At 40.7% G+C, this 16,312-nt stretch overlaps 1 non-coding gene across 1 annotated transcript; it reads left to right on the top strand.

Moving 5' to 3' along the window:
• Positions 1–8,864: 8,864 nt before the first annotated feature.
• Positions 8,865–8,971, top strand: LOC148553716 (small nucleolar RNA R71). Its single transcript, XR_015893470.1, has one exon. It is a non-coding gene; the product is annotated as a small nucleolar RNA R71 (small nucleolar RNA).
• Positions 8,972–16,312: the final 7,341 nt, after the last annotated feature.

Genomic DNA, 16,312 nt, shown 5'->3' with positions numbered 1-16,312 from the left:
AAAAGAAAAATGCTCAATCTAGTTATCCTCCAATTTAATCATTGTTGATTCAAAATCAATCCCCGGCAATGGCGCCATAAACTTGATACGCACAAAACTTGTCTCTCAACAAATTTTCTTCGGCAAGTGTACCGAATTTGTCGTCAAGTAAAAACTCACAATAGAGTGAGGTCAAATCCCACAGAGATTGATTGATCAAGCAACTTTAATTAGAGGAATGTTCTAGTTGAGCGAACCAAAATTTGATTTGAGATTTGCAGAAAATTAAATGGTGGGAAAGTAAATAGCAGAAACAGTAAATGCTAGAAATAAAGAGCTGAATGTAAATGGCTGAAAGTAAATTGCAGAATCTTAAACGGGAATGGGGTAATTGCTCATAAAAGTAAATGACAGAAATTAAAGAGAATGGGTAAGATCAGAAATGGGGAGTTCATTGGGCTCAGGAGATGTTGCATTCTCCGGATCAAGTTCATTTTCATCTCTTCCTCAATCAATGTAGTCATTGATCTCCTTGGCAATCTTGAGTGATCGAATTCCAATTTCTTGGTAATTCAATCTCTCAAATCTTGATCAATAGCCAATTCCTTGGTCAATTGCTAATGAGAAGAGATGAAGTATGGTCACTGATTATACCACATGCATTTCTCAAATCAAGTTTTGGTAGGATTATAGTCACATATCCATCCAAACCCAATTTGGTCCATCATGAGAAAGCATTTCTAGCATGATCTCTTCATTCCTCTTTCAAGGTTCAGAAGAGATCCAAGTATGAATAGCTTCTTTTCCAAGATAACTACCCAATTGGATGAAGATTGAAAGCTTTCTAGTAAAATCAAGAGAAAAGATAGAAAAAGGAGAATGAAAACTAATATTGATCCATCAAATTACAACAGAGCTCCCTAACCCAATGAAAGGGGTTTAGTTGTTCATTGCTCTGGAAAATGAAAACCAAGATGGAGAATACATGATGAAAGTAAAACTAGAAGTGCAGAGAAAGTAAAATACAAAGAGTAGTTCTATGCCAAAGGCTCCCTAAAGTTTCTAACTCCCTAACTAATTCAAAGCTACTCCTATATATACTACTGTTCTCATCTTCTAGTTGGCTCAAGTCTTGGGTATGGGTCTCTAAATCTTAAGTTTGAAGTAGTTATCCTTTTCATTGGGCTTAGCTTTGCTTGCAAAGAGAAAAGGTGAAGTAGGCAGGGACTTTGACTCAGGACGTTAGTGGTGTCAACGTTAAGTAAAAGTGTGGGTTCGAGAACGTTAGTGACAATCACCTTTTTCACCAACGTTCCTAACCCAAATATGATCACGTTGACTTCAACGTTAGTGGCACTAACGTGACCACTAACGTTGCCTCTTGGTCCTTCGCACACGTTATTGGGACTTACCTTTCCCAATAACGTGGTTTCTAACGTAGCATTGCCAATTCTTCGAGAACGTTAGTGACACTTATCTTTGTCACTAAAGTTCCAATGTGCCCCTTTCCCACGTTAGAGTCCACGTTAACTAGGTTAACGTGGCTTCTAACGTAGCATTGCCAATTCTTCGAGAACGTTAGTGACACTTACCTTTGTCACTAACGTTCCAATGTGCCCCTTTCCCACGTTAGAGTCCACGTTAACTAGGTTAACATGGCTTCTAACGTAGTAATGCTAGCCATCCCCAACGTTAGTGACAAAGGTGAGTGTCACTAACGTTGGCTCATCATCTCTTTATCCACGTTAGCTTCCACGTTAACTAAGTTAACGTGGGAGTTAACGTTGCTCATGGTGGCTCTTGGTGGTTCACCCCAACGTTAGTGACAAAGGTAAGTGTCACTAACGTTGGCTATCAATTGCTCTCTCCACGTTAGCTTCCACGTTAACTAAGTTAACGTGGGAGTTAACGTGGCTTATGGAGGCTTGGCCAACGTTAGTGACAAAGGTGAATGTCACTAACGTTGGCTTCTCTTTTGCTTCTTAACGTTAGAGTCCACGTTAACTAAGTTAACGTGGCAACTAACATGGCCAATTATGAGCTTGGTCCAACATTAGTGACAAAGGAGAGTGTCACTAACGTTGGCCTTGTTGTTTTCTTCCACGTTAGAGTTCACGTTAACTTAGTTAACGTGACTCTTAACGTGGGCTTATGATAGCTTCGAGGGCGTTATTGGCGATTACCTTTCTCATTAGCTTTGCAAGTTAGCACCCATTCCACGTTAGAGGTCACGTTAGTGGGACTAACGTGACTGCTAACGTGTTTCTTCTTTGCTTCCTTTGTCCTGAAATCAAGCAACAAAGTGCATCAAAGTTCTAGTCCAAGTCATGAGTCATGCATCATCCAATTTGTCATATAATTCATGCAAAATTCTCATGAAATCATGTAAAGTGCACAATGTATGCTTGAATCAAGATGTAAGTGAATATCTACTCAAAACTAGCTTATTTTCTAAGAAAATGCATGAAACTACCTTAAAAACAGTAAAGAAAAGGTCAGTGAAACTGGCCAAAATGCCCTGGCATCACAACACCAAACTTAAAGCTTGCTTGTCCCTAAGCAAGTACTGGAACAAGAGAATAATGAATGGAATGCCAAGAGAAATGAGTCATTCTTGTGGAAGTCATGTTCCTGGTTTTATGGTGGTTTCATGCATAGCAACTTAGGTTCATTCTTTCACTGGCTTTCAGACCTTTATCATGTTCTAGAATACTCACTTGATTGCATCCCATGAGACTTTTATTCATTGATCCTTTTGTTGTCATTTCAGGGCTTATTTATGTTCTTAGGCTAAGTGCTCTGTAAGGGGACAACTCTTTAGAATAAGCTTTCAGCCAACACTCCCGAACTAGTTGGTTCAAGGTGCTAGGTATTGAAGCACCCCTAAGGACTTACTTCCTCAAGTCTCTCCCCCATACATACACACCACAGGCACATGGTTTGTTTATTTTCTTTCCTTGAGGTCTTGGTGTCCAGCACCTCTTTGGGTTACTAAATGTTCTGTAGCAAAGATTGCTCTTGATAGTGGACTTTCAGCTGATAATCCCGGGTTAGTTAACCCAAGTTACCAGGTGATAAAGCATCCTTGAGAGCTTAGTAATCCAAGCAGATCCTTGGTACAGGAACACCACAGACACATCCCTCAAGACTCAAACCCTTGGTGCCTAGCCTCTTTTCTTGCTATTTTTCTTTTATTCTTCTTTGATTGTTCTTTCCCTTTTTCTTATTAGGATCTTGTTATTTAGCTAGTCTCATGGGGTGTGTTCAAGCATATGATTCATGATAGATAGTTGTCTTCCCACCTTGTGGTTGAACCAACTTAGCTAACTTATGACCACGCCACAAACTCAGGAACTTACTCCATAGTATGAACTCCACTCTGGTCTTTGATAAAACATTCTCTTTTTATTTGATTTAAAAAGGACAAGCGTACAAGTAAGCATAGTAAGGATTCAGTGACATCTAGACAGCACACATTTGACAAGAGCAAATAAGCGACATTAAACTCTAATTGTCTAAATTAATGAGTAATTATAAAATCAAGTTCTTTTGGACTTCCAAGTTTTAGCATTTTAAGTATATGGAATTAAGTAACAACACAACCTTCGGGTGATGTTTTCTTGCTATCTCCTTGTTGTTCTCCTCCATAATTTTTGCTCCTTCACTTCCTTGGATGATGGTGCACCATTTCTTCAGAAGGTTCTTGCAAAGTTATTGGAAGTTGCTTGTTTCCAAAGCACTTGAGACATAGTTAACTTGCATGTATGCTTGCGAATTTCTGAACTTAATTTGGTGTGTGAACACCAAACTTAGTTCTTTTGCCTAGTACAACAGATTGCTTACTTGCAGAGAGCCTCATATGTTGTTATTAACAAAACAACCATTAACTTCATATTAAACTACTGCTAAGTGGTTCCCCTGATTGTTTGGAGCTAGCAATCTGTCATTGGAGTGTAGTGTGATTATAACTCATATCTTTGGTGGAACACCAAACTTAAAGCTACACTTTCACTCTTGGATTTCTTTTGGTGTGGAACACCAAACTTAGCTCCTAGCAATACAGGGGAAACAACTTGTGATTTTTATTGAAATGATGATGAAAAAGAAACTACCTCAGGTTGGGTTGCCTCCCAACAAAGCGCTCTTTTAGCGTCGCTAGCTCGACGATTCCTCCATTACTTGAGATGATACTTCACTTTGGGGTTTTCCCCCATGTTGCCCAGGTAGTGTTTGAGCCTTTGTCTGTTCACAGTGAAAGTCCTCTCCGAACTTTTATCCATGATTTCTATGTGCCCATATGGCGAGACCTTTGTGACAAGGAAGGGTCCTGACCACCTTGACTTGAGTTTTCCAGGGAACAGTCTCAATTTGAAGTTGTAAAGGAGTACTTGCTGCCCTTTTTTGAAACTTCTTGGTGCCAGATGCAGGTCATGTCTTCTCTTCGCCTTTTCTTTATAAATCTTGGCATTTTCATAGGCTTGAGATCTAAATTCCTCCATCTCTTGCAGCTGCAGGATCCTCTTTGCACCAGCAGCAATGCTGTCAAAATTTAGTATCTTGAGAGCCCAGAGAGCTTTGTGTTCCAGCTCCAGTGGTAAATGACAAGCTTTCCCATACACCATTTGATATGGGGACATTCCAAGTGGAGTTTTGAATGCTGTCCTGTATGCCCAAAGAGCATCATCCAGCTTCTTCGACGAATCCTTTCTTGATGCACCCACAGTCTTTTCCAGAATCCTTTTTAGCTCTCTGTTGGATATCTCAGTTTGCCTGCTTGTTTGGGGATGGTAAGGAGTGGCCACCTTGTGTTTTACCCCGTATCGTAGAAGAGCTTCTAGTGGTCTGTTACAAAAATGGCTCCCTCCATCACTGATGAGTGCTCGTGGAACTCCAAATCGGCTAAAGATATTCTTCCTAAGGAAGTTCATGACCACCTTGTTATCATTCGTTGGAGTTGCAATAGCCTCCACCCACTTGGAAACGTAATCCACTGCCACCAAGATGTACTTGTTTGAATATGAAGTTGGGAATGGTCCCATGAAATCGATTCCCCACACATCAAACAGTTCTAGTTCTAAGATGAAATTTTGTGGCATCTCATTTCTCTTGGGCAAGTTTCCAACTCTTTGACACTCATTGCAGTTCTTTGCTAGTTCTTTGGCATCTTTGAAAAGGGTGGGCCAAAAAAATTCGCTTTGTAACACTTTGGCTGCAATTCTGTCCCCTCCGAAATGTCCTCCATAGGAAGAGCCGTGGCAATTCCATAGGACCTCTCGTCATTCTTCTTCCGAAACACATCTTCTAAGGATTCCATCTGAACACTTCTTGAAGAGATATGGCTCATCCCAGACAAAGTACTTTGCATCATTTATGAACTTCTTTTTTTGATGTTTATTGATCCCTGGAGGTATAGCCCCAGTTGCCTTGAAATTGGCAATGTCTGCAAACCATGGTGCTTTGTGAACTGCCATCAACTGCTCATCAGGGAAGAGCTCATTTACACTTGTATCATGTGTTACACCTTCATCCTGAGGGATTCTGGATAGGTGATCTGCTACCTTGTTCTCCACTCCTTTCTTGTCTCTGATTTCAATATTGAATTTCTGCAACAATAAGATCCATCTTATTAATCTTGGTTTTGATTCTTGTTTGGCAAATAAATATTTAAGTGCTGTGTGATCTGTGAAAACAATCACTTTAGCACCAATGAGGTATGACCTGAACTTGTCAAATGCAAAAACTATGGCTAGCAACTCCTTTTCAGTAGTGGTATAATTTCTTTGAGCATCATTGAGGACTTTGCTAGCATAGTATATCACATGGACTAAGTTATCTTTCCTCTGCCCTAACACTGCCCCAACTGCAAAATCAGATGCATCACACATCAATTCAAAGGGTAAGTTCCAATCAGGTGGGGAAATGATAGGGGCAGATGACAATCTTTCTTTCAAATGCTCGAATGCTAACATACATGTTTCATCGAAGATAAATGGTGTATCTAATATAAGGAGATTGCTCAAGGGCTTAGCTATTTTTGAAAAATCTTTAATAAACCTTCTGTAAAAGCCAGCATGCCCTAAAAAACTTCTAATTGCCTTGACATCACTGGGTGGAGGAAGTTTTTTAATAAGTTCCACTTTAGCCCTGTCCACTTCAATGCCTTGGTTAGAAACCTTATGGCCAATGACTATTCCTCCTGTCACCATAAAGTGACATTTCTCCCAGTTCAAGACTAGATTAGTCTCTTGGCACCTTTTCAATACTAAGGCAAGGTGACTCAGGCAGCTAGTAAAGGAATCTCCGAATACCGAGAAATCATCCATACAAACTTCAATGAATTTCTCTATCATATCTGAGAAGATAGAAAGCATGCAGCATTGGAAAGTCGCAGGTGCATTATATAGCCCAAATGGCATGCGCCTGTAGGCAAACACTCCATATGGACAAGTAAATGAAGTTTTCTCTTGGTCTCTGGGATCAACCACTATTTGGTTATATCCTGAATAACCATCAAGAAAACAGTAATATGCGTGTCCTGCGAGTCTTTCCAACATCTGATCCATAAATAGGAGGGGGAAATGGTCCTTTCGTGTAGCCTCATTGAGTTTCCGATAGTCTATGGACATCTGCCATCCTGTGACGGTCTTTGTAGGAATTAGTTCGTTCTTCTCATTGGGAACTACAGTGATTCCTCCCTTTTTGGGCACGACATGCACGGGGCTGACCCAGGGGCTGTCTGAGATCGGGTAGATTACTCCTCCCTGCCATAGCTTCATAACCTTTTTCTGTACCACTTCCTTCATGATTGGGTTCAGCCTTCTTTGAGATTGAATGGATGGTTTGGCATCATCTTCCAACAGTATCTTATGCATGCATATGGCTAAACTGATTCCCTTCAAGTCCGCAAGGGTCCATCCAATGGCATCCTTATGCTTCCGTAATACTTGCAGTAATTCATCCTCTTGATCTTGACTGAGGGATGAGTTTATGATGACCGGGTAGCTTTCATTCTTTCCTAAGTATGCATATTTGAGAGTGGGTGGCAGTGCTTTGAGCTCAAGTTTGGGTGCCTCTATCTTTTCATTCTCTTCCTCTAGTGCACCTTGTATGCGAATCTCTGTTGTTGCAACCTCTTCACTCGATGTAGACTCCTCCTCTATTAACCTTTTAGGCTCTTCTTCTTCAAAACTCTCCTGCACTTCCTCTTCAAGTGAGTCCAACCTCATACATTCCCCCAATTGTTCTGGTGGGTAACTTATGGCCTTGAACACATTGAATGTCATCTTTTCATTGTGCACTCTCAGGGTGAGATCACCTTTTTGGACATCAATGACAGCTCCAGCAGTGGCCAAGAACGGCCTTCCCAGGAAGATGGAGGTCTTGGCTTCCTCCTGCATGTCCAGCACTACAAAATCTGCCGGGAATATGAAGTCTCCCACTTTCACCAGTAAATCCTCTACTACGCCATGAGGGAATTTGAACGATCGGTCTGCCAGTTGTAAGGCCATTTTTGTTGGTTTAGCTTCCTCGATCTTCATCTTCCTCATCATAGCTACTGACATTAAATTGATGCTGGCTCCTAAGTCACAAAGAGCCTTCTCTACCGTGATTTCCCCTATAATACAAGGGATCTGAAAACTCCCGGGATCCTTCAATTTCTGGGGCAGTTTGTGCTGAATGATAGCACTACATTCTTCGGTTAGTATCACAGTCTCGTTGTTCTTCCAACTTCTCTTCTTAGTCATTAGCTCCTTTAAAAACTTGGCGTAGAGTGGCATTTGTTCTATTGCTTCAGCAAAGGGTATGTTGATTTGTAGTTTCTTGAAGATTTCCAAAAATCTCAAAAACTGGTTGTCATCCCCCTTTTTCTTCAATTGTTGAGGGTATAGAACTCTTGGGACGTCCAGCTTCGGTATCCCTTCTTCTTTTTGCAAACTCGAAGTGGAAGCTTGAGCTCCATCTTGCTTTTATCCCTTTTCATTTGAGCCCTCTTCTTGTGGTTTCTGGGAGAATTCCTTCAGTTTCTTCCCACTCCTAAGGGTGATAGCTTGACACTCCTCCCTTTTGTGTGAGTCAGTATCACTGCAAAGGTTGTGGCTGGAAATCTGCTTGAATAGGTAGCCAATTTGTGTCTCAAGTTTCTTGATGGCAGCATCTTGATTCTGCATATTGGACTGCATTTCCTCTCGGAATGCTTTACTGTCTTGGATCTCTTGGCATATGCCTTCAAGTAAGTTTTCAATCCTTGAGAGTCTGTCATCAGATGATGGTGGATTGGGATTAGAGGTAGAAGGATGAGAAGTATTATTTTAGTTTTGATATGGATGTGGAGAGGTGTTGTTATGGTGGTGTTGATATGTTCTCTGTGTGAATTTTTGGTGAGCTGCATTGTTGTTGGGGTTGTGACGTCTCTGATCTTGGCTTTGATCTTGTTGATTCCCCCACCCAAAATTTGGGTGATTCCTCCAACCAGGGTTGTAGGTCTTGGAGTATGGGTCATGATTTTGTCTAGGTGAATTCCCATGTAGTTGGCTTGCTCCTGCTCACTCTCTGCCTCTGTATTCACTCCCTCTTGGGTTGTTGATGAGGTGGTGATTGTTGCTACTTGGTTTCTCCCCATCTTCTTGGTGAGGTCAGCTAATTGCTTGGTAATGAGCTTGTTTTGGGCCAGCAGAGCATCTACATTGTTTAGCTCCATCACTCCTCTAGTGTTCCCTCTTTCGGAGGCATAGAAGTAGTCATTCTCTGCTACAGTTTCAATGACATCTATGACCTCCTCAATGGTCTTCTTCTTGTTCAGAGATCCCCTGGATGAGTGGTCTACTGCTTTCTTTGATTCGTAAGAAAGGCCTTCATAGAAAATGTGTAGCTGCACCCATTCATTGAACATATCTGGTGGACACCTCCTTGTTAGGTCCTTAAACCTCTCCCATGCTTCATATAGAGTCTCACCATCCTGTTGCCTGAAAGTTTGAACCTCAGCTCTCAGCCTGTTGATTCTTTGAGGAGGATAGAATCTGGCTAAAAATTTGTTCACCACATCTTCCCAGGTTGTCAAACTCTCCTTAGGGAAGGATTCCAGCCATTTAGATGCCTTATCCTTGAGTGAGAAAGAGAACAAAAGTAGTCTATAGGTGTCAGGATGAACACCATTAGACTTCACAGTATCACATATCCTCAGGAAGGTGGTTAGATGTTGATTGGGGTCTTCTTGGACGCCTCCTCCGAATGAACAGTTGTTCTGAACAAGGGTGATGAGCTGTGGTTTTAGTTCAAAGTTGTTGGCATGTATGGTTGGCTTTTGAATGCTACTCCCACAGTTTCCTGGGTTTGGGTTGATGTAGGAGCCTAGAACTCTTCTCTCTTGCCCAGCATGATTTGCTAGACCTTCTCTGCCATGGTTGTGAGCCTCTTCTTCATGAATGTTCTCCATATTCTCCTCCATGTCTAGTTCAAAGTATTCTTCCTCTTCCTCATCACCTACTACTCTTTTTCCTCTTGCTTCCCTCCTTAATCTAAGGAAGGTCCTCTCAGGTTCAGAATCAAAGGAAGTTGAAGCCTCGCTTCTCCTCCCTATCATACAACCAACAAGGTACAAGCAAGAAAAATAGATGCAGAAAATATTCTGTTAGAATTACTGTTAGTGTGAGTGATGCAATATATCAAACAGTTAGTGGGTTAGTGAACTGAATTGTAAATAACTAAAAAAATAAATGAAAAAGTAGGGGGAAGGGAAGAAATTAACTAAAACTGAAAGCGAATTAACTCAACAGAAATTTAAATCAAACAAAAGAAAAATGCTCAATCTAGTTATCCTCCAATTTAATCATTGTTGATTCAAAATCAATCCCCGGCAATGGCGCCATAAACTTGATACGCACAAAACTTGTCTCTCAACAAATTTTCTTCGGCAAGTGTACCGAATTTGTCGTCAAGTAAAAACTCACAATAGAGTGAGGTCAAATCCCACAGAGATTGATTGATCAAGCAACTTTAATTAGAGGAATGTTCTAGTTGAGCGAACCAAAATTTGATTTGAGATTTGCAGAAAATTAAATGGTGGGAAAGTAAATAGCAGAAACAGTAAATGCTAGAAATAAAGAGCTGAATGTAAATGGCTGAAAGTAAATTGCAGAATCTTAAACGGGAATGGGGTAATTGCTCATAAAAGTAAATGACAGAAATTAAAGAGAATGGGTAAGATCAGAAATGGGGAGTTCATTGGGCTCAGGAGATGTTGCATTCTCCGGATCAAGTTCATTTTCATCTCTTCCTCAATCAATGTAGTCATTGATCTCCTTGGCAATCTTGAGTGATCGAATTCCAATTTCTTGGTAATTCAATCTCTCAAATCTTGATCAATAGCCAATTCCTTGGTCAATTGCTAATGAGAAGAGATGAAGTATGGTCACTGATTATACCACATGCATTTCTCAAATCAAGTTTTGGTAGGATTATAGTCACATATCCATCCAAACCCAATTTGGTCCATCATGAGAAAGCATTTCTAGCATGATCTCTTCATTCCTCTTTCAAGGTTCAGAAGAGATCCAAGTATGAATAGCTTCTTTTCCAAGATAACTACCCAATTGGATGAAGATTGAAAGCTTTCTAGTAAAATCAAGAGAAAAGATAGAAAAAGGAGAATGAAAACTAATATTGATCCATCAAATTACAACAGAGCTCCCTAACCCAATGAAAGGGGTTTAGTTGTTCATTGCTCTGGAAAATGAAAACCAAGATGGAGAATACATGATGAAAGTAAAACTAGAAGTGCAGAGAAAGTAAAATACAAAGAGTAGTTCTATGCCAAAGGCTCCCTAAAGTTTCTAACTCCCTAACTAATTCAAAGCTACTCCTATATATACTACTGTTCTCATCTTCTAGTTGGCTCAAGTCTTGGGTATGGGTCTCTAAATCTTAAGTTTGAAGTAGTTATCCTTTTCATTGGGCTTAGCTTTGCTTGCAAAGAGAAAAGGTGAAGTAGGCAGGGACTTTGACTCAGGACGTTAGTGGTGTCAACGTTAAGTAAAAGTGTGGGTTCGAGAACGTTAGTGACAATCACCTTTTTCACCAACGTTCCTAACCCAAATATGATCACGTTGACTTCAACGTTAGTGGCACTAACGTGACCACTAACGTTGCCTCTTGGTCCTTCGCACACGTTATTGGGACTTACCTTTCCCAATAACGTGGTTTCTAACGTAGCATTGCCAATTCTTCGAGAACGTTAGTGACACTTATCTTTGTCACTAAAGTTCCAATGTGCCCCTTTCCCACGTTAGAGTCCACGTTAACTAGGTTAACGTGGCTTCTAACGTAGCATTGCCAATTCTTCGAGAACGTTAGTGACACTTACCTTTGTCACTAACGTTCCAATGTGCCCCTTTCCCACGTTAGAGTCCACGTTAACTAGGTTAACATGGCTTCTAACGTAGTAATGCTAGCCATCCCCAACGTTAGTGACAAAGGTGAGTGTCACTAACGTTGGCTCATCATCTCTTTATCCACGTTAGCTTCCACGTTAACTAAGTTAACGTGGGAGTTAACGTTGCTCATGGTGGCTCTTGGTGGTTCACCCCAACGTTAGTGACAAAGGTAAGTGTCACTAACGTTGGCTATCAATTGCTCTCTCCACGTTAGCTTCCACGTTAACTAAGTTAACGTGGGAGTTAACGTGGCTTATGGAGGCTTGGCCAACGTTAGTGACAAAGGTGAATGTCACTAACGTTGGCTTCTCTTTTGCTTCTTAACGTTAGAGTCCACGTTAACTAAGTTAACGTGGCAACTAACATGGCCAATTATGAGCTTGGTCCAACATTAGTGACAAAGGAGAGTGTCACTAACGTTGGCCTTGTTGTTTTCTTCCACGTTAGAGTTCACGTTAACTTAGTTAACGTGACTCTTAACGTGGGCTTATGATAGCTTCGAGGGCGTTATTGGCGATTACCTTTCTCATTAGCTTTGCAAGTTAGCACCCATTCCACGTTAGAGGTCACGTTAGTGGGACTAACGTGACTGCTAACGTGTTTCTTCTTTGCTTCCTTTGTCCTGAAATCAAGCAACAAAGTGCATCAAAGTTCTAGTCCAAGTCATGAGTCATGCATCATCCAATTTGTCATATAATTCATGCAAAATTCTCATGAAATCATGTAAAGTGCACAATGTATGCTTGAATCAAGATGTAAGTGAATATCTACTCAAAACTAGCTTATTTTCTAAGAAAATGCATGAAACTACCTTAAAAACAGTAAAGAAAAGGTCAGTGAAACTGGCCAAAATGCCCTGGCATCACAACACCAAACTTAAAGCTTGCTTGTCCCTAAGCAAGTACTGGAACAAGAGAATAATGAATGGAATGCCAAGAGAAATGAGTCATTCTTGTGGAAGTCATGTTCCTGGTTTTATGGTGGTTTCATGCATAGCAACTTAGGTTCATTCTTTCACTGGCTTTCAGACCTTTATCATGTTCTAGAATACTCACTTGATTGCATCCCATGAGACTTTTATTCATTGATCCTTTTGTTGTCATTTCAGGGCTTATTTATGTTCTTAGGCTAAGTGCTCTGTAAGGGGACAACTCTTTAGAATAAGCTTTCAGCCAACACTCCCGAACTAGTTGGTTCAAGGTGCTAGGTATTGAAGCACCCCTAAGGACTTACTTCCTCAAGTCTCTCCCCCATACATACACACCACAGGCACATGGTTTGTTTATTTTCTTTCCTTGAGGTCTTGGTGTCCAGCACCTCTTTGGGTTACTAAATGTTCTGTAGCAAAGATTGCTCTTGATAGTGGACTTTCAGCTGATAATCCCGGGTTAGTTAACCCAAGTTACCAGGTGATAAAGCATCCTTGAGAGCTTAGTAATCCAAGCAGATCCTTGGTACAGGAACACCACAGACACATCCCTCAAGACTCAAACCCTTGGTGCCTAGCCTCTTTTCTTGCTATTTTTCTTTTATTCTTCTTTGATTGTTCTTTCCCTTTTTCTTATTAGGATCTTGTTATTTAGCTAGTCTCATGGGGTGTGTTCAAGCATATGATTCATGATAGATAGTTGTCTTCCCACCTTGTGGTTGAACCAACTTAGCTAACTTATGACCACGCCACAAACTCAGGAACTTACTCCATAGTATGAACTCCACTCTGGTCTTTGATAAAACATTCTCTTTTTATTTGATTTAAAAAGGACAAGCGTACAAGTAAGCATAGTAAGGATTCAGTGACATCTAGACAGCACACATTTGACAAGAGCAAATAAGCGACATTAAACTCTAATTGTCTAAATTAATGAGTAATTATAAAATCAAGTTCTTTTGGACTTCCAAGTTTTAGCATTTTAAGTATATGGAATTAAGTAACAACACAACCTTCGGGTGATGTTTTCTTGCTATCTCCTTGTTGTTCTCCTCCATAATTTTTGCTCCTTCACTTCCTTGGATGATGGTGCACCATTTCTTCAGAAGGTTCTTGCAAAGTTATTGGAAGTTGCTTGTTTCCAAAGCACTTGAGACATAGTTAACTTGCATGTATGCTTGCGAATTTCTGAACTTAATTTGGTGTGTGAACACCAAACTTAGTTCTTTTGCCTAGTACAACAGATTGCTTACTTGCAGAGAGCCTCATATGTTGTTATTAACAAAACAACCATTAACTTCATATTAAACTACTGCTAAGTGGTTCCCCTGATTGTTTGGAGCTAGCAATCTGTCATTGGAGTGTAGTGTGATTATAACTCATATCTTTGGTGGAACACCAAACTTAAAGCTACACTTTCACTCTTGGATTTCTTTTGGTGTGGAACACCAAACTTAGCTCCTAGCAATACAGGGGAAACAACTTGTGATTTTTATTGAAATGATGATGAAAAAGAAACTACCTCAGGTTGGGTTGCCTCCCAACAAAGCGCTCTTTTAGCGTCGCTAGCTCGACGATTCCTCCATTACTTGAGATGATACTTCACTTTGGGGTTTTCCCCCATGTTGCCCAGGTAGTGTTTGAGCCTTTGTCTGTTCACAGTGAAAGTCCTCTCCGAACTTTTATCCATGATTTCTATGTGCCCATATGGCGAGACCTTTGTGACAAGGAAGGGTCCTGACCACCTTGACTTGAGTTTTCCAGGGAACAGTCTCAATTTGAAGTTGTAAAGGAGTACTTGCTGCCCTTTTTTGAAACTTCTTGGTGCCAGATGCAGGTCATGTCTTCTCTTCGCCTTTTCTTTATAAATCTTGGCATTTTCATAGGCTTGAGATCTAAATTCCTCCATCTCTTGCAGCTGCAGGATCCTCTTTGCACCAGCAGCAATGCTGTCAAAATTTAGTATCTTGAGAGCCCAGAGAGCTTTGTGTTCCAGCTCCAGTGGTAAATGACAAGCTTTCCCATACACCATTTGATATGGGGACATTCCAAGTGGAGTTTTGAATGCTGTCCTGTATGCCCAAAGAGCATCATCCAGCTTCTTCGACCAATCCTTTCTTGATGCACCCACAGTCTTTTCCAGAATCCTTTTTAGCTCTCTGTTGGATATCTCAGTTTGCCTGCTTGTTTGGGGATGGTAAGGAGTGGCCACCTTGTGTTTTACCCCGTATCGTAGAAGAGCTTCTAGTGGTCTGTTACAAAAATGGCTCCCTCCATCACTGATGAGTGCTCGTGGAACTCCAAATCGGCTAAAGATATTCTTCCTAAGGAAGTTCATGACCACCTTGTTATCATTCGTTGGAGTTGCAATAGCCTCCACCCACTTGGAAACGTAATCCACTGCCACCAAGATGTACTTGTTTGAATATGAAGTTGGGAATGGTCCCATGAAATCGATTCCCCACACATCAAACAGTTCTAGTTCTAAGATGAAATTTTGTGGCATCTCATTTCTCTTGGGCAAGTTTCCAACTCTTTGACACTCATTGCAGTTCTTTGCTAGTTCTTTGGCATCTTTGAAAAGGGTGGGCCAAAAAAATTCGCTTTGTAACACTTTGGCTGCAATTCTGTCCCCTCCGAAATGTCCTCCATAGGAAGAGCCGTGGCAATTCCATAGGACCTCTCGTCATTCTTCTTCCGAAACACATCTTCTAAGGATTCCATCTGAACACTTCTTGAAGAGATATGGCTCATCCCAGACAAAGTACTTTGCATCATTTATGAACTTCTTTTTTTGATGTTTATTGATCCCTGGAGGTATAGCCCCAGTTGCCTTGAAATTGGCAATGTCTGCAAACCATGGTGCTTTGTGAACTGCCATCAACTGCTCATCAGGGAAGAGCTCATTTACACTTGTATCATGTGTTACACCTTCATCCTGAGGGATTCTGGATAGGTGATCTGCTACCTTGTTCTCCACTCCTTTCTTGTCTCTGATTTCAATATTGAATTTCTGCAACAATAAGATCCATCTTATTAATCTTGGTTTTGATTCTTGTTTGGCAAATAAATATTTAAGTGCTGTGTGATCTGTGAAAACAATCACTTTAGCACCAATGAGGTATGACCTGAACTTGTCAAATGCAAAAACTATGGCTAGCAACTCCTTTTCAGTAGTGGTATAATTTCTTTGAGCATCATTGAGGACTTTGCTAGCATAGTATATCACATGGACTAAGTTATCTTTCCTCTGCCCTAACACTGCCCCAACTGCAAAATCAGATGCATCACACATCAATTCAAAGGGTAAGTTCCAATCAGGTGGGGAAATGATAGGGGCAGATGACAATCTTTCTTTCAAATGCTCGAATGCTAACATACATGTTTCATCGAAGATAAATGGTGTATCTAATATAAGGAGATTGCTCAAGGGCTTAGCTATTTTTGAAAAATCTTTAATAAACCTTCTGTAAAAGCCAGCATGCCCTAAAAAACTTCTAATTGCCTTGACATCACTGGGTGGAGGAAGTTTTTTAATAAGTTCCACTTTAGCCCTGTCCACTTCAATGCCTTGGTTAGAAACCTTATGGCCAATGACTATTCCTCCTGTCACCATAAAGTGACATTTCTCCCAGTTCAAGACTAGATTAGTCTCTTGGCACCTTTTCAATACTAAGGCAAGGTGACTCAGGCAGCTAGTAAAGGAATCTCCGAATACCGAGAAATCATCCATACAAACTTCAATGAATTTCTCTATCATATCTGAGAAGATAGAAAGCATGCAGCATTGGAAAGTCGCAGGTGCATTATATAGCCCAAATGGCATGCGCCTGTAGGCAAACACTCCATATGGACAAGTAAATGAAGTTTTCTCTTGGTCTCTGGGATCAACCACTATTTGGTTATATCCTGAATAACCATCAAGAAAACAGTAATATGCGTGTCCTGCGAGTCTTTCCAACATCTGATCCATAAA

This window comes from Arachis ipaensis, chromosome B7, assembly GCF_059453495.1.
Source record: "Arachis ipaensis isolate K30076 ecotype BB chromosome B7, ASM5945349v1, whole genome shotgun sequence".
NCBI lineage: Eukaryota > Viridiplantae > Streptophyta > Magnoliopsida > Fabales > Fabaceae > Arachis > Arachis ipaensis.
Note: the sequence above shows the minus strand (reverse complement) of the source record. Positions and strands in the feature narration are given on the sequence as shown.